Source organism: Hippocampus guttulatus, chromosome 3 (assembly GCF_054856545.1).
Source record: "Hippocampus guttulatus isolate MCC_2025c chromosome 3, RoL_Hgut_1.0, whole genome shotgun sequence".
NCBI classification, from domain to species: Eukaryota; Metazoa; Chordata; class Actinopteri; order Syngnathiformes; family Syngnathidae; genus Hippocampus; species Hippocampus guttulatus.
In genome coordinates, this window is record NC_141263.1 from 3,392,744 (window position 1) to 3,416,472 (window position 23,729).

The following is a 23,729-nucleotide window of genomic DNA, read 5'->3' on the forward strand; positions in this document are numbered from 1 at the left end:
AGGGGCAAACAGTTTTTAGAAAGCTCTTTCCCTGATGGTCTAGTGGGTAGGATTTGGTGCTTTCACCGCCGCGGCCCGGGTTCGATTCCCGGTCAGGGAAAAGCTGATTTTGTGAATGCCATTGGTTCAGTTCACGATGCGATCACTTTGGCGCTACGTCGCTTTCTTAACAGATTGAGGGAGAAACAGTTTTCGTAAGAGCTCAGTCCGTGATGGTCTAGTGGCTAGGATTTGGCATTCTCAACGCCACGCTCCGAGTTCGATTTCCGATCAAGGAAAAGCTGATTTTGTGAATATCATTGGTTCAGTTCACGAGACATTCGCTTTGGCGCTACGTCACTCTCTTAATAAATTGAGGTAATAACAGTTTTTAGAAACGCACAGTCCCTTATGGTCTAGTGACTAGGCTTTGGTGTTCTCACCGCCACGGCCTGGGTTTGATTCCCGGTCAGGAAAAAGCTCCTTTTGTGAATGGCATTGGTTCAGTTCACGAGGCATTTACTTTGGCACTATGTCACTCCCTTAACAGATTGAGGGGGAAACAGTTTTTAGAAGAGCTGTTTCACTGATGGTCTAGTGGTATGATTGGGTGCTTTCACTGCGGCGGCCAGGGTTTGGGTGCGATTCCCGGCCAGGGAAAAGCTCCTTTAGTGAAATTCATTGGTTCAGTTCACGAGATATTCGTTTTGGCACGACGTCATTCCCTGAACAGATTGATGGATTAACAGTTTTTCGAAATGCTCAGTCCCTTATGGGCTAGTGGCTCGGATTTGGTGTTATCACCGCCACGGCCTGGGTTCAATTCCCGGTCAGGAAAAAGCTCCTTTTGTGAATGGCATTGGTTCAGTTCACGAGGCATTTTCTTTGGCGCGACGTCACTCCCTGAACAGATTGAGGGAGTAACACTTTATAGCAAAGTTCAGTCCCTGATGGTCTAGTGGCTAGGATTTGGCGTTCTCACTGCCACGGCCCGCGTTCGATTCCTGGTCAGGTAAAGGCTCCTTTTGTGAATGGCATTGGTTCAGTTCACGAGACATTCGCTTTGGCGCTTCGTCACTCCCTGAACAGATTGAGGGAGTAACAGTTTTTAGAAACGCACAGTCCCTTATGGTCTAGTGACTAGGCTTTGGTGTTCTCACCGCCACGGCCTGGGTTTGATTCCCGGTCAGGAAAAAGCTCCTTTTGTGAATGGCATTGGTTCAGTTCACGAGGCATTTACTTTGGCACTATGTCACTCCCTTAACAGATTGAGGGGGAAACAGTTTTTAGAAGAGCTGTTTCACTGATGGTCTAGTGGGTATGATTTGGTGCTTTCACTGCGGCGGCCCGGGTTTGGGTGCGATTCCCGGCCAGGGAAAAGCTCCTTTAGTGAAATTCATTGGTTCAGTTCACGAGACATTCGCTTTGGCACTATGTCACTCCCTTAACAGATTGAGCGGGAAACAGTTTTTAGAAGAGCTGTTTCACTGATGGTCTAGTGTCTATGATTTGGCACTTTTTATCCGCTGTGGCCTGGGTTCGATTCCCGGTCAGGGAAAAGCTGATTGTGTGAATGCCATTGGTTCCGTTCACGAGGCGATCACATTGGCGTTACGTCGCTTTCTTAACAGATTGAGGGAGAAACAGTTTTCAGAAGAGCTTAATCCCTGATGGTCTAGTGGCTAGGATTTGGCGTTCTCACCGCCACGGCCCGGGTTCGATTCCCGGTCAGGGAAAAGCTCCTTTTGTGAATGGCATTTGTTCAGTTCACGAGGCATTTTCTTTGGCGCGATGTCACTCCCTTAATAGATAGAGGGGGAAACCGTTTTTAGAAGAGCTCTTTCCCTGATGGTCGAGTGGCAAGGATTTGGTGTTCTCACTGCCACGGCCCGCGTTCAATTCCCGGTCAGGAAAAAGCTCCTCTTGTGAATGGCATTGGTTCAGTTCACAAGGCATTTTCTTTGGTGTGACGTCACTCCCTGAACAGATTGAGGGAGTAACAGTTTTCAGTAAAGCTCAGTCCCTGATGGTCTAGTGGCTAGGATTTGGCGTTTTCACCGCCACGGCCCGGGTTCGATTCCCGGTCAGGGAAAAGCTGCTTTTGTGAATGGCATTGGTTCAATTCACGAGGCATTTTCTTTGGCGCGACGTCACTCCCTGAACAGATTGAGGGAGTAACACTTTATAGCAAAGTTCAGTCCCTGATGGTCTAGTGGCTAGGATTTGGCGTTCTCACCGCCACGGCCCGCGTTTGATTCCTGGTCAGGTAAAGGCTCCTTTTGTGAATGGCATTGGTTCAGTTCACGAGACATTCGCTTTGGCGCTACGTCACTCCCTGAACAGATTGAGGGAGTAACAGTTTTTAGAAACGCACAGTCCCTTATGGTCTAGTGACTAGGCTTTGGTGTTCTCACCGCCACGGCCTGGGTTTGATTCCCGGTCAGGAAAAAGCTCCTTTTGTGAATGGCATTGGTTCAGTTCACGAGGCATTTACTTTGGCACTATGTCACTCCCTTAACAGATTGAGGGGGAAACAGTTTTTAGAAGAGCTGTTTCACTGATGGTCTAGTGGGTATGATTTGGTGCTTTCACTGCGGCGGCCCGGGTTTGGGTGCGATTCCCGGCCAGGGAAAAGCTCCTTTAGTGAAATTCATTGGTTCAGTTCACGAGACATTCGCTTTGGCACTATGTCACTCCCTTAACAGATTGAGCGGGAAACAGTTTTTAGAAGAGCTGTTTCACTGATGGTCTAGTGTCTATGATTTGGCACTTTTTATCCGCTGTGGCCTGGGTTCGATTCCCGGTCAGGGAAAAGCTGATTGTGTGAATGCCATTGGTTCCGTTCACGAGGCGATCACATTGGCGTTACGTCGCTTTCTTAACAGATTGAGGGAGAAACAGTTTTCAGAAGAGCTTAATCCCTGATGGTCTAGTGGCTAGGATTTGGCGTTCTCACCGCCACGGCCCGGGTTCGATACCCGGTCAGGGAAAAGCTCCTTTTGTGAATGGCATTTGTTCAGGTCACGAGGCATTTTCTTTGGCGCGATGTCACTCCCTTAATAGATTGAGGGGGAAACCGTTTTTAGAAGAGCTCTTTCCCTGATGGTCGAGTGGCAAGGATTTGGTGTTCTCACTGCCACGGCCCGCGTTCGATTCCCGGTCAGGAAAAAGCTCCTCTTGTGAATGGCATTGGTTCAGTTCACAAGGCATTTTTTTTGGTGTGACGTCACTCCCTGAACAGATTGAGGGAGTAACAGTTTTCAGTAAAGCTCAGTCCCTGATGGTCTAGTGGCTAGGATTTGGCGTTCTCACCGCCACGGCCCGGGTTCGGTTCCCGGTCAGGGAAAAGCTCCTTTTGTGAATGGCATTGGTTCAGTTCACGAGGCATTTTCTTTGGCGCCACGTCACTCCCTGGACGGATTGAGGGAGTAACAGTTTTTAGAAAAGCTCAGTCCCTGATGGTCTAGTTGCTAGGATTTGGTGCTTTCACTGCTGCGGCCTGGGTTCGATTCCCGGCCAGGGAAAAGCTCCTTTAGTGAAATTTATTGGTTCAGTTCACGAGACATTTGCTTTGGCGCGACGTCACTCCCTGAACAGATTGAGGGAGTAACAGTTTTTCGAAAAGCTCAGTCCCTGATGGTCTAGTGGCTAGGATTTGGTGCTTTCACTGCTGCGGCCTGGGTTCGATTCCCAGTCGGGGAAAAGCTCCTTTTGTGAATGACATTGGTTCAGTTCACGAGGCATTTAATTTTGGCGCTACGTCACTCCCTTAACAGATTGAGGGGGAATCAGTTTTTAGAAGAGCTGTTTCCCTGATGGTCTAATGGCAAGGATTTGGCGCTTTCACCGCTGCGGCCCGGGTTCGATTCCCGGTCAGGGAACAGCTAATTTTGTGAATGCCATTGGTTCAGTTCACGAGGCATTTTCTTTGGCGCTCCGTCACTCCCTTAACAGATTGAGGGAGAAACAGATTTCAGAAGAGCTCAAACCCTAATGGTCTAGTGGCTAGGATTTGGCGTTCCCACCGCCATGGCCTGGGTTCGATTCCCGGTCAGGGAAAAGCTCCTTTTGTGAATGGCATTGGTTCAGTTCACGAGGCATTTTCTTTGGCGCGATGTCACTCCCTTAATAGATTGAGGGGGAAACCGCTTTTAGAAGAGCTCTTTCACTGATGGTCTAGTGGCGAGGATTTGGTGTTCTCACCGCCACGGCCCGGGTTTGATTCCCGGTCAGGAAAAAGCTCCTATTGTGAATGGCATTGGTTCAGTTCACGAGGCATTTAATTTTGGCGCTACGTCACTCCCTTAACAGATTGAGGGGGAAACAGTTTTTTAGAAGAGCTGTTTCCCTGATGGTCTAGTGGCTAGGATTTGGCGCTTTCACAGCTGCGGCCCGGGTTCGATTCCCGGTCAGGGAAAAGCTGATTTTGTGAATGCCATTGGTTCAGTTCACGAGGCAATCACTTTGGCGCGATGTCGCTTTCTTAACAGATTGAGGGAGAAACAGTTTTCATAAGAGCTCAGTCCGTGATGGTCGAGTGGCTAGGATTTGGCATTCTCACCGCCACGCTCCGAGTTCGTTTCCCGGTCAAGGAAAAGCAGATTTTTTGAATGGCATTGGTTCAGTTCACGAGACATTCGCTTTGGCGCGACGTCACTCCCTGAACAGATTGATGGATTAACAGTTTTTAGAAGCGCTCAGTCCCTTACGGGCTAGTGGCTAGGATTTGGTGTTCTCACCGCCACGGCCTTGGTTCGATTCCCAGTCAGGAAAAAGCTCCTTTTGTGAATGGCATTGGTTCACTTCATGAGGCATTTACTTTGGCACTACGTCACTCCCTTAATAGATTGAGGGAGAAACAGTTTTCATAAAAGCTCAGTCCGTGATGGTCGAGTGGCTAGGATTTGGCATTCTCACCGCCACGCTCCGAGTTCGTTTCCTGGTCAAGGAAAAGCTGATTTTGTGAATGCCATTGGTTCAGTTCACGAGGCAATCACATTGGCGCTCCGTCGATTTCTTAACGGATTGAGGGAGAAACAGTTTTCAGAAGAACTCAATCCCTGATGGTCTAGTGGCTAGGATTTGGCGTTCTCACCGCCATGGCCTGGGTTCGATTCCCGGTCAGGGAAAAGCTCCTTTTGTGAATGGCATTGGTTCAGTTCACGAGGCATTTTCTTTGGCGCTCCGTCACTCCCTGAACAGATTGAGGGAGTAACAGTTTTTTGAAACGATTAGTCCCTGATGGTCTAGTGGCTAGGATTTGTTGTTCTCACCGCCACGGCCTGGGGTTGATTCCCAGTCAGGGAAAAGCTCCTTTTGTGAATGGCATTGGTTCAGTTCACGAGGCATTTACTTTGGCACTACGTCACTCCCTTAAGATTGAGGGAGAAATGGTTTTTGGAAGAGGTCTGTCCCTGATGGTCTCGTGGCTAGGATTTGGTGCTTTCAACGCTGTGGCTCTGGTTTCGATTCCCGGTCAGGGAATACCTGCTTTTGTGAAAGGCATGAGTTCCGTTCACGAGGCATTCACTTGGGTGCTACAGCACTCCCTGAACAGATTGATGGAGAGACACGTTTTTGTAGAAGAGCGCTTTCCCTGACGGTCTAGTGGCTCGGATTTGGCGCTTTCACTGCTGCGGCCGGGGTTCGATTCCCCATCCGGGAAAAGCTGATTTCGTGAGTGGCATTGGTTCAGTTCACGAGGCAATTGCTTTGGTGCTACGTCACTCCCTTAACAGATTGAGGGAGTAACATTTTTTAGCAAAGCTCAGTCCATGATGGTCTAGTAGCTAGGATTTGGCGTTCTCACCGACATGGCCCGGGTTCGATTCCCGGTCAGGGAAAAGCTCCTTTTGTGAATGGCATTGGTTTAGTTCACAAGGCAATCGCTTTGGTGCTACGTCACTCCCTTAACAGATTGAGGGGGAAACAGTTTTCAGAAGAGCTGTTTCCCTGATGGTCTAGTGGCTCGGATTTGGCATTCTCACCGCCACAGCCCGGGTTCGATTCCTGTTCAGGGAAAAGCTCCTTTTGTGAATGGCATTGGTTCAGTACACGAGGCATTTTCTTTGGCGCGATGTCACGTCCTTAATAGATTGAGGGGGATACAGTTTTTGGAAGAGCTTTTTCCCTGATGGTCTAGTTGATAGGATTTGGCGCTTTCACCGCCACGCTCCGAGTTCGATTCCCGGTCAGGGAAAACCTGCTGTTGTGAAAGGCATGAATTCAGTTCATGAGGTATTTACTTTGGCACTACGTCACTCCCTTAACAGATTGAGAGGGAAACAGTTTTTTAGAAGAGCTGTTTCCCTGATGGTCTAGTGGCTCAGGTTCGACGCTTCCTCCGCCACACCCCAGGTTAGATTCCCGGTCAGGGATAAGCTGATTTTGTGAATGGCATTGGTTCATTTCACGAGGCCTTCACTTTCCCGCTTCGCCACTCCCTTCACAGATTGAGGTGGAAACAGTTTTTCGAGGATCTCTGTCCCTGATGGTCTAGTGCAGAGGTCGGCAAACTACGGCCCACGGGCCGAATCCGGCCCCTTGGTCTTTTTAATCCGGCCCGCCGAAGGTTGGTCCACAATTAAGGTTCGATGTGAATGATTGCATTCATTTCAATTGGACTTGTATTGACAGGCATTTCACCGCCAGGTGGCGCATTGGTTTGAAGTTTGTTCTGTTGATGTTTGATATGGACTGTCAACAAATGCATTTTTTTTTTTAATGTACCATAGCTCGTGCTGACCTGGCCCTTCTGTCAAATTTTAAAAGTCAATGCGGCCCCCGAGCCAAAAAGTTTGCCCACACCGGTCTAGTGGCTCGGATTTGGCGCTTTCACCGCTGTGGTCGGGTTCGATTCCCGGTCAGGGAATACCTGCTTTTGTGAAAGGCATGAGGTCACGAGGCGTTGACTTTTGCTCAATGGCCTACCCCCTTACCTGATTGACGCAGAGAGAGTTTTAGAACCGCAAAGTCCCTGATGGTCTAATCATGGCTCGGATTCGCTGCTCTCACCACTGCTACCCGGGTTTGATTCCCGTTCAGGGGAGACATGCTTTTGTGAATGGCACGAGTTGAGTTCATGAGGCATTGAAATCAGATGCATAAGTGGGTCAAAAAGGACTCGGTGAGTTTGCTTTGTTGAAACATCTTTGGAATTTCCTATTCCAGGTAATCTTCAAAAATATATCTTTATATAATGTCATTCACAATTTTAACTTACCTTTCATACATTTTAAGAAATTTCAGTTTTTGTATTTCTCCCCCAAAAATGACCCGAGTGCATTTTCTATGGAATCCAATGGGAACCACTGATTCTAATCTACTTTGGCTGTCAGCAATAAATTAACTGTGGACCATGCAGACTATATCAGAAGTGTCACCCCTCAGGAAGATTATTTTACACAGTAAGAACTGATAGGTGGAAGTATTATCTTCATATATATTGTGTGTCTTTCATGACTATTATTTATCTACAAATTGGCCTGCTTTATAACTAGCTAACACTAGCTTGGTAACTCAGATCGCTAACATTACTATATGCATTGTGTGTGCGTGCAAGTCATTCATGATTGTTGTGTGAAGAGTATTTTATTATTTATCAACAAATTAGCCTTCTTCATAATCATTGTACATGTAAAATCGTTTTCTTTCCGTGCTGAGTAAGCAGGCGGCGCTCATGTATCATAACTCGCTAACACTAGTTCGCTAACATTACTGTATGTAGTGTGTGTGCATGTGCGTGTGTGTGTGTGTGTTCGTGCATACGTGTGTCTCCGTCTGTGTGTTTGTGCGTGTCCGTTGTTGTGCGTGCGTGTGTGTGTGTGTGTGTGTATTTATTTACATTGCTACATATTGATCTATTGAAAACACTACTCTTGTCTTTCCTGATCCAAAGTGTCATGGCTGCTAGATGCACAGCTGAAATGGTCCGACAAATGCTGGATGATGAAGAGGCAGTAACAGGGTTGGACTCAGAATCTGACATTTCTGATGAGGACCCAGACTATTGTCCAGGTGGCAGTATCAGTCGTCCATCTGGAAATCCAACTGAACAGGATCAATCTGACTCAGAAGATTCCTCTTATGTGTCCTCTGAAGAAGAAAGTGTCCAAATCATGTCCAACAGAATGAGTCGGAAGGGCTCTTCCTGGAACGAGTAACACAGAGCCAGTATATCCTCAGAAGACAGTCAGGGCCTGAACAAGGGCTTAGCACCACTGTCTGGATTGACCCTGCTTGCAGGAAGTGAGAAGAATTGGGATGTATCTATCCGTGAGTTGTTCGGAAGTCCTCTACATAATCTCATGTCCAAGGCCAATATGGCTGTTGGAAGATTTGAAGACATTCGCTGTAACTTGCGCTTTGATGATAAGAGGACCCGAGCCTGGAAACATATATGGCAGCCTTCCGCTATGTATGGGAACTGATCCTGGTCAACTGCAGACAGCGATTCATCTTCAGTGATTGTGTCACTGTGGACTAACAGCTTGTGACATTCAGGAGTAGTTGCAAGTTTCTACAGTACATGCCAAGCAAGCCTGCCAAGCAAGCCTACCAAGTACGGCCAAAAGATCTGGGTTTGTGATGCACGCATCTCCTATGCAGTAGATGGTATAGTTTACACAGAGAGACAACCACGGGAAGAAGTTCAGAAGAATCTGGGAGAAAACATTGTCCAGCAGTTGTGTAGTAAATTTAGAAACAGGTCGCAACATCACCATTGATAACTTTTTCACCAGTGTGCCACTCGCGCAGCATCTCCTGGAGAAGGATCTCACTTTTGTGGGGACTCTACGTCAGAACAAGCCAGACATCCCTCCTCTGATGAAGCCTTCCAAGTCCAGGGAGGTTTACAGCACAGAGTTTGGATTCAACGACAGCCTTACGATGGTCAGCTATGTCAGAAAGAAAGGAAAAGCTGTTGTGCTCCTGAGCATGATGCACCACGACAAAGCAGTGGATGCATTGCAGAAAGAAAAAAACAGAAGTGATTATATTTTACAACGAGACAAAAGGAGGTGTAGACACCAGATTGTTGGCAACTACACGTGCAAGCACCAAACGCAGAGGTGGCCCATGGTGCTTTGGTACAACATAATTGACATCGGCACCCTGAATGCCGACACCTTTTTCATGGTTCAGCACCCAGATTTCAAGAGCGGCATCACCAATGCACGACGGCTGTTCCTCAAAGAGCTGTCAAAGGAGCTTGTCACACAACACATGAGGAGTCGACTGGAAAGCTGCCCCCAACTGCAAACCCCGATTATTGAAGCAATGGAAAGGTGCGGGGTGACAAAAGCCACAACCCAGACACAGGAAAGAAATACACAAGGCCAACCAAAGAGAAAAAGGTGTCAGATCTGCCCAAGTAACAAAGATCGCAAAGTCAACAATTGGTGTGGGAACTGCAATACACCTAAGTGCAATGATCACTGCCAGAAACAGGTAGTTTGTCTGAATTGCATACAGTGATGAGACAAGAAGGCAAACGGGGAAAAGAGAGAGGAAATGTCAATCAATGACTGGACAGTTCTACACATATATACGCACAGACAGACAGACAGGCACACGTGCACGCACACACACACACACACACACACACACACACACACACACACGCACACACAATGGATGCTCACATTTTTCTATTGCTGTTCTGGGTAATCTTTTTCAAAAATGTTAAAAAGTGAAAAATAAAGATATTTCAAACATGGTCAAGATGTGCTGTCAAGTTTTAGGCCCATTTCCAAACTGCCTTTCGTTTAAAAAATTCTGGAAAAAGTGGTGCACATGCAGTTGAAATCTTTCTTGGATGAACATAACATCTTGGAGGTCTTCCGGTCAGGTTTCAAGAAGATGCAAAGCACATAGTCAGCCCTGTTACGCGTTTCTAATGACATCCTCCTGGCAAATGACACTGCAGACTACGTGTGTCTGGTTTTATTGGATTTAACTGCAGCATTTGATACAGTGGAGTATTCTGTTGACTCGTTTGCAGCACTTGGTGGACGTTGATTAACTCCTCTTTTTTACCTTTAACTTGTAACACACATATGGAAAGGTTTGAACAACGTTATGAAGCTATCAAAACTAATTTCCCTTACGAGATGGATTGCTTTACCCTGTGATGCATTATTGTCATCCCATTGAGTAATATTTTGCATGACTCTTTATATACCTCATCTACTCTGGTTGGCCAGATCACCTTACGGGGCCTGCGCATGTCGAGGATATCACGCGATGGCAACTCCCATCGGACAAACTACATTACCATTGATGACAGTCAGGATCTGCTCGTGTTTTCTTTATTAGCGGTTAATCATTCAATTCACATCGAGGCACGATCAGTTACACGTATAATAGTGAGATGAAGAACTTACTGTACTGTAATACACGTCATTAAATAAGAGTCTGGATGTGCTTGATCTTCCTGTGTTTCTTCATTCAATTCACATCGAGGCTCGAACATTTGTACATTTGTAATGCGGAGAATTCAAACTAACTGGACTGAGAGGCTTGTTTTTTTTAAATGACAAAAATGCACTCAGGGCAGCTCCACAGTTACACATTTCCTATGCGAACAAAAAAAAATGCTGTTTTTACACATTATCTGTCTGTTTATCTATTTCTCTATATCCATCCATTCATCCATCTGAGGTGTTCAATTGAGGGAAGGTTTGTATAAGTGGTGTTGAGAAAATCCATCCATCCATCCATTTTCCGAACCGCTTGATCCTCACTAGGTTCGCGGGGGGTGCTGGAGCCTATCCCAGCCGTCTTTGGGCAGTAGGCAGGGGACACCCTGAATCAGTTGCCAGCCAATCGCAGGGCACACAGAGACGAACAACCATTCATGCCCACACTCACGCCTAGGGACAATTTAGAGCGTCCAATCAGCCTGCCATTCATGTTTTTGGAATGTGGGAGGAAACCGGAGCACCCGGAGAAAACCCACGCAGGCCCGGGGAGAACATGCAAACTCCACACAGGGAGGCCGGAGCTGGAATTGAACCCTGTAACTCTGCACTGTGAAGCCGACGTGCTAACCACTGGACTACCGGGCCGCCCGTGTTGAGAATATAAATATTTAAATTAAATTATATACTGTATATACTGTATATCCATGAAAAATGGTGGGGAAATGAAGGGAATAAAAAAAATGCTAGCTCATTTGTTAGCTGTTTTTCCGTGCTTAGTGGGAGGGCTGAGGGGGTTCATGAACACCTACCGGTAATCTAGAGGTGCTAATTATAAAGCAGTTGTATTTTTTGTGGAAGTGCATGAAGAACTATATCTCGGTTATTTTTAGGCTGTCTGATACATGTATCTCAAGCACAGATATCAGTGGCGTGGATCAGCCTGTTAGGTAGGAACAGAGTGCACTTTTGCAATGTTCCCGTTTCCAGAAAACACTCCACATTGATTTTGAACCCTCAGGGTTTATTTCTGAAGCTCACAGCACTAGAGATGTCTGTTGTCATCTTTTATTTTGCAAATTTTGCAGACTACCAGACAAAATGGAAATCACTGCTGATATTTTAAAAACGAATATACTGTCCTGTCATCGGCGTATAGGCCTTACTGGAATGATATAGAACAGTCTATAATTTAAAATAGCCCTTGTACTTATATTGTCCATTAGATTCTTAATCTGTTTTAATGAAGGTGTGAAAAGTTGATGTTGTTCAAATCATCAATCTGGGAATGAGCTGGCATAGTCCAGACTGAGCGGGTTTTTTTTGTGGTTGATTTAATGATCTATTATTTAGCTTCAACGTGTTTGTGGCTTAGCAATGTCAACCATTGTTTTGTCGAGGAAATAAATCCCACAAAAGACAGACCGACCGACACACAAACATATTCCAGAGGGGACAAACACCCTAAGTTTACATTTACTCTGCCTCTGAGTTACCAGGCCAGGCTATCTTCAGGCCGGACAGAAACAAGTTGAGTAAGAAAAATGCAGTACTACCGTGCGTTTATGGAAGAGAACGGCTGGGGCACGAATGCAACAATTAAGGATATTGGCTATCTTAAATTACGGTGTAGGTCTTTTTGTCTGCCTTAATTTTATATGCCATTTTAAGATAATGCACTGGTTGCCATGGAAGCACTGCAGCGCTTCATCGACAAAAAGATGTTGAGGTCGTCAGCTTGAAAGACTGGTGACAATGTGCTACTTGCAGGTTCTACCTACTTAAAGCCTTGTAAAGTTATATCTGAATGTCAAAGGTCGAAGGAAAGCCTGCAGGCAGGTAAAGTATGAGCTATTTTCTCCCTGACCTATTTGAGTTTACGAGCCAGTCTGTCTCTCTTCAAAATGAAATTTATTCACAGTGACACCTCATTAGTGCATGTCTTCCCACAGTGCGCAACATTTTACAACCTTACTGAACTGCTGTAAATGTTTGTTGCAGAAAAAAAGGGTCAATAAATGTGAGCGGGATAGTGTTACATAAGGCCATCTTTTACCATTTTTAATGTTGGATAGCCGACTAATAATTGCCTGTACTTCTTAATAGTCAACAGTATGATGAACTAAATACCCAATGTTTGTTAACAAACTGTCAAAAATTTTGATTTGTTTCTTTACAATGTAGCTTTCAATTCAGGGAGCCTCTTGTGAGCAATTGTACCCTGGGCTCTGACTTGGTAGTTTGTTTCATTTCCATTGCATTAATTTTATTACACCAGGTGTAGTAGAGCAATAATTAGTAACAAAGATGGTAGTAGGCACCAAACAATAAAACTAAGTCAAATTTACTGACATCTGATCGTTCTGTTGCAGCTACGCTCAAGGAAATGCCAAAATAAATTCTGTCGGGGGGCTATAGAATTTATTTTGTGATTTTCTGTTTTGATGCATTACTGTAATTTCAATTTTCATAGTTTAGTTTCATTGAAGGAATGGTTAATTTATGTTTTTTGGAGGCGGTCATGAACGCCTCTCGAGTCTAACGGAAGAAGAGAAGGCACGGAGATGGACAAAGACGTACCTGTAGCTCTATCTAGTGGATGCATTGTAGATTGCGCCTTAAAGTCCAGTGCGTGCAATATATGAGAAAAATCTAATATAGGCCATTCATTGAAGGTGCGCCTCATAATCCAGTGCGCTTTTTAGTGCGGAAAATATGGTACTTAGTGATGTGGTGGTGGGGGGGGGGCACTCTCAAAAGTAGTCAGTGACTGGTAAATAGCTCAAATTAATCACTTTTTTTTGTAATCAGAGCGCGAACATTAAAAGAGCATTTGTAAAATAGACAGATTCAACTTCAGGTAACGCCCAATGATGTCACTGAAACTAAAACCACAATACATTAAACCATTATACAATAACATGGGGCAAGTTTTGCTCACCAGGCAGAGATGGCAAGAGTTTCCTGTTCCTATTTAATACTGTTTAAGGTAAAGAGAGATTGAATGTGAGGTCAGAGGTGTTCCGGCTCTATCTGTGAGTCACGCCAAGTTGTTTCTGTCAAGCTTGCTATGAGAAAGCGTGGGTGGATCTCATGTCTTTTAATTGCAACATTCCCTGCCCTTTGATGCTCTCATATTGCCATATTAAGAAGCATCTCAACTGTGATAAATGTGCGTCGAAGCATGAGGGTCGAGCATCGAAGAGATTCCACGGACAAGCTTTTCCTTTGTGGACGTTTTTAGGCTCTTCCACAGTGAAAACGGCACAGCATTTGATTCTGTTTGTTTTTTTTTTTTATATTTTTGAATATAGGTATATTGCAGAGGTGGGCGTCGTCTGTCCGCCGGACAGACGACTGACCGTAACTTTGAAACAATGACGGAATAAGCACAAATGGAAGCAATTTTCAACCACCCTTCAGATCACCATGAACCCAAAATAAAAAGATGAGAAGCATTTTAGGGATGAGAAGCAGGAGCAGTAATGGTATGAGCAGTAATGTGTGTATAGCGGTCCAAATTGTTTCGAAATGAATTAGATTGAGCGCTGTTCTGATTGGAAACTGTTTTTTTTTTTTAAACTGATGGTGTTACCGTGTTGGTAGTTGTTGGGAGGACCCCAAAAAGCACGGAGGACACTGGAGAAACTAACTCAAAAACTCCATAAATTCCAGAAAATCACAGGAAACCAAAGTAGCAAAAAAAAAAAAGACAGAAAACAAAACACGACACATGTACAGAGACAAATACAACAGTAACAACGATCCGACACCGACTGGTCAGGCAGGGAGTCCTTTTAACACAACATGAACTAATGACACAATGACCAACAGGTGTGCCACTGCAGGAGGAGCCCTAGAGTGCCACCTGTTGGTCACAAACAGAACCACCTTAACAGATGGCCCTAAAATAGCTGTGATGAAATGTAATTGTATTTAATGTAATTAATGTCGGCCTGAAATAATGATGACTGACTGTGACCAGACGGTTAGCGAATGACCAAAGTTTACTAATGCGCCCACCCCTGGTATACTGCAGCATCCATTTTATTTTGAAACTATTTATTTTCACTCGCTCATGGTTACATGGTTAAGTCTGTAAAAATAAGCACAAGGATGTAACTGTCCAACGCAATTGGCCACGTCAAAAAAAAAAAAAATTATCGACAGTGTTTTTGTATTCCCTCAATGCTCAAAATAAGCGATTTCGCATCACAGGTTGCAAGTAAAATGTTGCACTTTGCGCCTCATCAAAATCCATTGAATAGCAAACAGAGAATACAGATTTTTAAAAAAAAAAAAAGGTTTTCTAATAATTGATCCGCCAAGACGGTTCCAAAAAGCTTCGCTACTTACGCCGTATCTAGAATAATTTCAGCTAAAATAAAAGGAAAGGTGTATAAAACCATGCTGTTTGGACTGGAGACAGTGCCACTGAAGAAAAGACAGGAGGCAGAGCTGGCGGTAGCGGAGATGAAGATGTTTAGGTTCTCTTTGGGAGTGATCAGGTTGGATAGGATCAGGAATGAGTTCATCAGAGGAACAACTCATGTTCGAGGTTTTGGAGAGAAAGTCAGAAAGGCCAGACTGAGATGGTTTGGACATGTCCAATGGAGAGAGGGTGAATATATTGGGAGAAGGATATTCATATATCATTCTTTTTAATGAAAATTCTTGTGTATGAGACAAAGAAAATATGTTCCATTGAAAAAATTCTTATTTCCTGCCTGCTTTTTGGGGTCCTCCACCACCTCGTATCATGACAGCCTGTGTTTTAACCTTATGAGACGCAAGGGCTAAAGAACACTTTCTAACTTGACTTGCAAGACACAAACTTATAAACACACTTTCTTTTTCCATCATATCTTAATTTTCCATCATCAATATCAATATGGAGCAGCAGGAGCTCAACTGCAAGGGCCTCAGGAGCCAGAGAGTTTGAGTATCGATGCAGACACAATGTAAAATGACATCGGAATCGAGGATGCTCGACTGGTTTCCTCACACATTCTAAAAACATGGATGGCAGGTTAATGGAACACTCGAAATTGTCCCTAGGTGTGATTGTGAGCGCAAATGGTTGTTCGTCTATGTGTGCCCTGCGATTGGGTGGCAATCAGTTCAGGGTGTACGTGTCAGTGAATGTGGACCCTGCCTTCTGCCTAAAGTCAGCTGGGACAGTCTCCAGCACGTCCGTGAACCTTGTGAGGATAAGCGGATTACAAAATGGATGGATGGATGGATGGATGGACATGTTCTCCCCATGCCTACAGTGGGTTTTCTTTGTGTACTCTGGTTTCCTCCCACATTCCAAAAACATGCATGGTAGGTTGATCTATGTGTGCCCTGCCATTGGCTGACACCCAGTTCAGAGTGTACCCCGCCTACTGCCCAAAGACAGCTCGGATAGGCTCCAGCACGCTGGCGACCGTGTTCAGGATATGCAGTGTTCAAAATGGATGGATGAACATTGTTTTGGGGTTTTTTTTTTTGTTTTTTTTGGTCATCCAAGTAACTGAACCAGGCAAGTTATTGCACCCTGTGACCACACACCACAGGGCGCAGTAATAAACACGAGAATTAATTAGTGGTCTAACAATTCATAGAAGAGGGAGGATCAAATGGAAACATAGTTTGCCTTGGACAAACATGAAGGCTGAAAGTCCTTCAATGTTTAATGTTCAACTACAGTCAAACAAAAAATCACTGATATCATAACGTCATATGACAGCAGTGTTTCTCAAATAGTGGGGCGTGCCCCCCTGGGGGGCGCTAGGCTCCGTCAAAGGGGGCGCGTTTGACCTCGGGGAACATGCTTTTTTTTTTTTAACTGTCCTAAAATAATGTGCAGTTGCACTCCACTACATTAGGTGGCGCTCTCACTGGCAGAGTTTGCGCAGGGAGCATTCTCAGGGAGGACGTATGACGAGACGTAGCGTTTGGCTTCATTGTGACTGCGGTGGCAGACGAGGAAAGATCGATGTGCTTACTGTGTCTAAAAATTTTGGTAGCGGACAGCATTAAGCCAAATAAATTAAGGTGTCACTTAAAGACATTACACCCCAATCACGCTGATAAGCTGCTTGAGTTTTTTTCAGCGAAAACGTGCCGAATATTGCCAACAATCATGCCGCTTTGTGACTGCTACTTCAGTAAAGTAAAATACAGGTCCCGGCTACACATTGAGCAAGAGCCGACAGTTGCTGTGTCCTGCTTCAAGCCTCGCTTCGAAAAGCTGTGCATTGCAAAACGTTCTCATTGTAGCCATTAATCCAGACACCATCTTCAATTAAAAAAAAAAAAAAAAAAAAAAAGCACAAATTCTTTTATATATTTTTGTTTTGCTGGTTAAAGTTTTTTTATTATTATTGTGCTCTGAGATAATGGTAATTAGTTTGAATGCATTATTAGTTATTGATTTTATGTAATTTAATTTTTCAGTATCGTATGGTTTGACATGGTCAGTCAAAAAATATTTATTGTTAAATTAAGGATTTAACTGTATTTTTGAATTTCAGATGCACGTTAAATCTTTTCTGTTCCAGTTACTAAAGCTATTCTTTTTTGTAAGTTGGTCCATAAAATTGGTCCATATTTGTTTCTTTTTCTATTCTCTTATACATTAATAAGGATACAGTGTTATGCAAAGGTGTACTTATAACAATTTTACAGACAAATGATACTATTTATAGTCATGCGGGGAGGGGGGGTGGGGTGCGAGATGTTTTCCTCTTCCTTGGGGGCGCATGACAGAAAATAATTGAGAACCACTGTATTACAGCATTGTCATTATAATAACAATGCATCAGTCATACAGTATTTTCCATTACATTCAAAGATGCTTCACATTGAATGCATTATTCATCGACTTGCAAATTCACACTCTGGTGGTAGTAAACTACGTGTGTAGCCACAGCTGCCCTGGAGCATGCTGGCGGAAGTGTGGGTGCCAATATGCACCTACAGCACTGTTATGCACCGTTAAGTCCCACAGAACTCAATGAAATGTGACCCATATTGTTTTTATTTCACCAATCACTATGCTTTGCGCGTGTGTGTGTCTGATTTTATTGAAATTATTTTTCTTTATTTGGCTGGGTGTCGGCTTGTGCGGCACCTGTGTGTGACGAGGAAAATACACTCTCGATGCCAATTGGCTATCGCCAACAAGGGATGGACTAGGCCCACGTGGGTCGGCTTGAAATAGTGACGGACTTACAGATTTCTCGTAGTCTGATGCAATGCCCACCTCTGGTTATTAGTCATAATAACATTTCATGTAGATTACCTTTTCAACCATTTTTATATTCAAATATTGTGGATGAAAACATGTTTTGCTGTCCGGTGCTTTCTACCGTCTTTGTTCCCGATTTGTTGCTTTACTGTTGTATATTTTAGTTGCTCCGTGTACAGCACTTTGTATGCAGCGATGGCTGTTTGAAAGTGCTCTATAAATACAGTTGAGTTGAGAAAACTCACATCACTCTTCAATTCATAGGTTTTTTTTATCTTGAAAAAAGCAATTTATTTTCAAAGTTATGATTTAAAAAAAATTATTTACTTATATCGATTTCTGGACAATTCAAGTCACTTTCGGCTGATTCGCGATATAAGTGGCATAAAATCCTTTAAGTTTTAAGTAAGTCTTACCAATCCGGCTCATTTTAACCCTGTCACAAATCTAATTTTGGGAGAGCTGTTTTAGTTTTACACAAACTAGTTCAAAGTTTCTTTTTTTTTTTTAATGAACTTGTTCAGTTCCGAGTTCACATAAAAAAATATTGAACAAAGTACATCCTTCAAAAAAATGAACAAATCTATCATTCTTATTTTTTTTTTGACAATATGTTACAACAAGCCATTGTTCTCAAAATATTGGCATTTCCCCCGTGTATGGATTGAATAGGTTTTCACCTATTCAATCCATACACCTCCTTGAATAGGTTTTCACCTATTCAATCCATACTGGTACAATTAGTAATGAAGAAAACCTTGTTTCTTGAATGCTCTTTTTAAAATGAGGAATTAAGGGCTGCAGTCTTTAATTTGCAAGCGCGTATAAAATCCAATGTAGAAACCATTCTGAGGTGTGTAATGGGCTGTCACAAACATTCTAACTAAACCCTTCTATCGTCTTCAGGCTACCGTAAAACACACAGACCTGCTACTTCCTGCAAACACCCCACCCCGAAATCAAAAAGGAAAAAGAATGTGTATTGTCGACCAGAGAGTAACTTGTCTTACTCTTTGTTGCTAACCAATACAGACTTCCGAGTGAGTTAACCACCACGGGCTGTTTTTTTTTCCCCCCTCCCAGCTGCTGTCACCCTTTTTGATGACACTTGCTGCTGTCTGAGGCTTGGTGGCTTGTGTTTCCGAATAAGGTACTTTTACTCCCCCTACATATGAAGACGCTGGGTGGTGAGCTGAGTTTTTTTTCCTGGAAGACTAATGAAACCTGGAAGCCAGAATGAGCGCGTTCGCAAAAACGTTCGTCGGGCAGAAATACACTAACTTCAGTTCACATGCAGCAAAATATGTTCATTGATGAACTTTCGTTAATTGAAGATTTTTAGGTAGAGCGCTACACAAATCTCTATTCAATTATATTCTTTATTTTGATATAGATTTAGAATGTTACCTCCATACTTATATCGTGGAACTGACGATCTCAGGTTTTGGACATGTGTGAAAATGCTATGGGGGGGCGGGGGGGGGGGGGGGGTGCTGACATAAATGCTCCGTTAAATAAATAAATAAATGGGGGGAAAAAGGTCTGTCTCTCTTTGTGGCCCCGTACAAATGGACGTGTACAAAGCCACAGACTGGTGATTGTACAGAGACCACTGTTATAATAGACAAAAAAAAAGTTTCAGCTTCACCAATACCATAGCAAATTGACAATTAAATGATGATGCAAATCATCACTTCTGAAATTCTTTTGTGTTTAAAGTATTTTCATTTGTAGTCAGTGCCCTTCATGTCACAACCCTGCCTGAGGCCAAAGGTCGCACCTCTCATGAGAACACAAACTAATCAAAAGTGAAGCCCGCTCAACTTCAAGCAAAGCCGATATCCCTGCAAGCAAATCTCATATGTGTTCAGTCCGAGATAGGATGAGGTGGAAGGTCAGAGGTTAGAGGATTTGGAGTGGGAGTAGGAGAAAGGCAAGCCATCGTGGGTGAATGCCCGCCGGCTTTGTCAGGTCGTTTCATTATGGTGGGGGAGGACACTGTGTTCAGTTTGCGGGTGTGTGTTGGCCTTATTACATTTCTCGCAGGTCATGTAAAGCTACATACTGAGCACATCAATCAAACAGATTATTCAGGATACACACAACCACGTACACACTTGGCGACAGAGTCAAAATAATTGTGCTCACAGCTTAGTTTGGCCAAATCTCTTTTGGTGAACTGTACAGGGTATATCCCATCGTATATGCAAAGGGACTGTTGATATGTAAAAAAAAAATTAAATGACCATGCATGGACTGGAGATGCTGTGGATTGGTGCCTTGCACACTACAACAGGACATGATCCTAATATTGTCATTCCCCTTAGTTAGCTATATAGGTTGATATATTGGTGTTGTTGCGCAAACAATCCCTTCTCTCCGTAGATCAAGCGGCCACTCGCTTGCATCGAATTCTCTAGACGATTGCCTTCATTGCTCACAGGGGCGTGACTGGACAGGAAATGGACTGCTTATGCGAGGGAGTTGCTCGATCATATATCCTACAGAATACTGTCTTTCTTTCCTTTGCTTTCAAATGTATTCAAAATATTTTGTTTGTAAATGTGCTGAAATGTTGTCAAGAGTATAAACTAGAAAATACCCAGTGGAAAGGTTTGCCTGTTGTGGATGTATTCTGGATAAAACATTCAATAGGTAATAGGCAGTCATAGATTTAATGATGTCCTATTAAGGACTAGATTGAGTTCATCAATTGTTGATGAACATCTTGCTATGATAAGCACTTCCAGACACTTGAAGCAAATTTCTTTGGAAAAAGATAATGGAAGGAGGAGTAAATAGACACAGAAGGAAGGTAAAAAAAAATTGTTCCTCACCAATTTCACAGATGCAAATCCCACCGTGGAGATAACTCACGCGAAGCAACAAAGCTCTTCAGTCACAGTTGACAACTCCTCCAGGAAACTGAGAAGATCTAATGGAGAATTCGGATGACAAATCGTGTAGAAAAAGCATGTTCAGGTTATTTTGAAATTGCCTCTTTGCTGTTACACTATTTGGGACTCAAAAAAAAAACTGAACGCAAATCAACACCAACTTTAATTTAAGAGGGACAATGTTCCATCAATATTGAGTGCACCACACTATACAAGGTTCGAAATAACTTTTTTTCTTTGATGAGCAGTTTTTCAAATCAGAGTCTTCGTTTGAGAAGCAGCTGTGCAGTTTTGAGGAGCGATTTTGTGAGGGATAATTCCAGGGACCTGAAGCATTATTAAACAATAAAAACATGACCGCACAATGAATGAACAATTGGTTTCCTTTTTCATTAGCCGTGTTTAATTTCAGACAATTCCATTGTGAATATGGCTGCGTTTGAAAAACAAATCTTACCGATTCCCCTTTTCAAAGCCTGATATCGATTCAAAAAACCATGAAGCGATTCTTGAAATATGTCTTTTACCCATAAGTTCATGTGACTTCTAATGTCATGCGAGATCTCCGCTAAACATCAAGCTACGCGTAAACATCAAGAAGACGAGTTTTGTCTTTAATTTATCCTCCTCGGCTCGCAGTCTAAATGGTAGCTGATCTCTGGTGCCAAATACTGAACTGTTGATCAGAAAGAGGCCACACAATGCTTTTTAAGAATTCGGTGAAATTGCACTCCGAGGTTCAATCCCTGCAAATTGCCAAGAGAACTCCCCACCCTGCATGCCAATTCTTTTATCTGCATTCACATTGAGAAGGATACAGGGAATGTGAAGAGTCCCACACCCGCACCACAGGGGGGTCATCATGCTGTTGTCGGTGTGCTAACAGCCTGCTGTGGCTCAAGGAGCATAGATTGTGTGTACTAACATGAGCCATTAAAGTTGCCCCACACCCCAACTGGGGGCTGGGGATCCATTTGCCCTAAACAGATCCCTGCCCTCTGTGATTGTGTGCAACATTCTCTCTCTCTCTCTCTCTCTCTCTCTCTCTCTCTCTATAATCAATCATCAAACATCTTCCGAACCGCTTCATCCTCATTAGGGTCGCGGGGGGTGCTGGAGCCTATCCCAGCTGTCTTCAGGCAGTAGGCGGGGGACACCCTGAATTGGTTGCCAGCCAATCGCAGGGCACACAGAGACAAACAACCATGCACGCCCGCACTCACACCTAAGGACAATTTAGAGTGTTCAATCAGCCTGCCATGCATGTTTTTGGAATGTGGGAGGAAACCGGAGCACCCGGAGAAAACCCACGCAGGCCCGGGGAGAACATGCAAACTCCACACAGGGAGGCCAGAGATGGAATCGAACCCGGTACCTCTGCACTGTGAAGTCGACGTGCTAACCACTGGACTACCGGGCTGCCCTCTCTCTCTCTCTCTCTCTCTCTCTCTCTCTCTCTCTCTCTCTCTCTCTCTCTCTCTCTCTCTCTCTCTCTATATATATATATATATATATATATATATGTGTGTGTGTGTATATACACACAGTATATATATTCAGTATACATATATACATATATATATTCATTCATTCATTTTCCGACGGTCCCATCTCGGGGTAATAGGAGACAATGACACATCAAGTGTGTGGTTTATGTCCAGTCTACTTTGTAATTTTGTTTTTAGTCGCCGTTGCTGCAGAAAACCCCCGCCTCACACAGGTAGGATGTCGGAAATAGCAACAGTGCTATTGTGGCGATCTCAGAGTATTCAGCCGTAACTTTAATGCAGTTGTCTCGAACGTACTTTTAAGGCCGCCGTCATTTATGATCTCCAGCAGTTTTTTTACTCATTTTGCGAGCTGCGGCGTTTTGTTTTTAGCATAATCGATCACGTGACGGAGAAGCGTGGCATGACACAGATGTAACGGAGAATCCGGTAATTTTTCAAAATAAAACATCTTTCGTATTCCGAAATCAATAAAACTGAATTAAGGCAAGTTCTTTCTGTGTGTTACCAAATGCCCTGCGGACCAGTACCGGTCCGCCGACTGGCGGTTGGGAACCCCTGATTTAGAGTGTTCAATCAGCCTGCCATGCATATTTTTGGAATGTGGGAGGAAACCGGAGTACCTGGAGAAAACTCACTCAGGCATGGTCCAGTGGTTAGCGTGTCGACCTCACAGTGCAGAGGTACCGGGTTCAATTCCAGCTCCGGCCTCCCTGTGTGGAGTTTGCATGTTCTCCCCGAGCCTGCGTGGGTTTTCTCCCGGTACTCTGGTTTCCTCCCACATCCCAAAAACATGCATGGCAGGCTGATTGAACACTCTAAATTGTCCCTAGGTGGGAGTGTGAGTGTGAGGTTGTTTGTCTGTGTGCCCTGCGATATGCTGGCAACCGGTTCAGGGTGTCCCCCGCCTACTCCCCTGCGACCCATGTGAGGATAAGCGGATCGGAAAATATATATGTATATATATAAAAAGTATATGCACACGCACACACACACGCGCGCACACACACAACACACACACACACATTTCAAACCATTTTTTTCTTCCTTTATCCTTAAAACTTGCAAGAAATATTCCAAATAGTATTCATTTGCGTCCACGTCTCAGCCAAGTACTACCTCATTGGCTGTCTTGTAGATTCTCTCCACTCTTTTTGCCATGCTTTTGGATTTCTTAAAGCCATTGCTGCTACCACATGTGGTCAATACGACACATTTTTCAATACAAATGAGGCTGGACATGAATGAGCGTGGACGTTTAGAACTGGTGGGATTTATCAACACACATTACTTAGGTACAGTACATGTGCGGACAACAGGTGTTCACACATTTGATAACTACATACCATTTTTTTACCTTACGCCAGGGGTGTCAAACTCGGGTCCTGGAGGCCCACTGTCCTTCATGTTTTCCAAGTCTCCCTGTTGCAACACACCTGATTCAAATGATCAGATCATCAGCAAGCTCTGCGGAAGCCTGACATTGAACCTGTTCATTTGAATCAGGTGTGTTGCAACAGGGAGACTTGGAAAACATGCAGGACAGTGGCCCTCCACAACCGGAGTTTGACACCTATGCCTTACGCACACTCGATATCAGTCGTACGAATGAATTTAGAACCTGTTCTAAGCGTGCTTTGAGGCCACTAGTATCTAATCACAAGTGGATAGCTCAAAGTGAATGTGTGAC

General features: G+C 44.0%; 1 protein-coding gene and 8 non-coding genes across 9 annotated transcripts in view; 8 read left to right on the forward strand and 1 right to left on the reverse strand.

Annotated features, from left to right (window-relative positions):
* Positions 1-23,729, reverse strand: part of large2 (LARGE xylosyl- and glucuronyltransferase 2) — a 102,682-nt gene that overhangs the window by 58,803 nt on the left and 20,150 nt on the right. The window contains exon 2 of the mRNA XM_086106805.1: positions 20,472-20,569. The gene's annotated coding sequence lies outside the window, so the exon portion shown is untranslated. The remainder of the gene's footprint in view (positions 1-20,471; positions 20,570-23,729) is intronic.
* Positions 29-100, forward strand: trnae-uuc (transfer RNA glutamic acid (anticodon UUC)). The gene has a single exon. It is a non-coding gene; the product is annotated as a tRNA-Glu (tRNA).
* On the forward strand, positions 1,644-1,715 carry trnae-cuc (transfer RNA glutamic acid (anticodon CUC)). Its single transcript has one exon. It is a non-coding gene; the product is annotated as a tRNA-Glu (tRNA).
* trnae-uuc (transfer RNA glutamic acid (anticodon UUC)) lies at positions 2,000-2,071 on the forward strand. Its single transcript has one exon. It is a non-coding gene; the product is annotated as a tRNA-Glu (tRNA).
* On the forward strand, positions 2,898-2,969 carry trnae-cuc (transfer RNA glutamic acid (anticodon CUC)). Its single transcript has one exon. It is a non-coding gene; the product is annotated as a tRNA-Glu (tRNA).
* trnae-uuc (transfer RNA glutamic acid (anticodon UUC)) lies at positions 3,610-3,681 on the forward strand. The gene has a single exon. It is a non-coding gene; the product is annotated as a tRNA-Glu (tRNA).
* On the forward strand, positions 3,789-3,860 carry trnae-uuc (transfer RNA glutamic acid (anticodon UUC)). The gene has a single exon. It is a non-coding gene; the product is annotated as a tRNA-Glu (tRNA).
* trnae-cuc (transfer RNA glutamic acid (anticodon CUC)) lies at positions 5,037-5,108 on the forward strand. The gene has a single exon. It is a non-coding gene; the product is annotated as a tRNA-Glu (tRNA).
* trnae-uuc (transfer RNA glutamic acid (anticodon UUC)) lies at positions 6,107-6,178 on the forward strand. Its single transcript has one exon. It is a non-coding gene; the product is annotated as a tRNA-Glu (tRNA).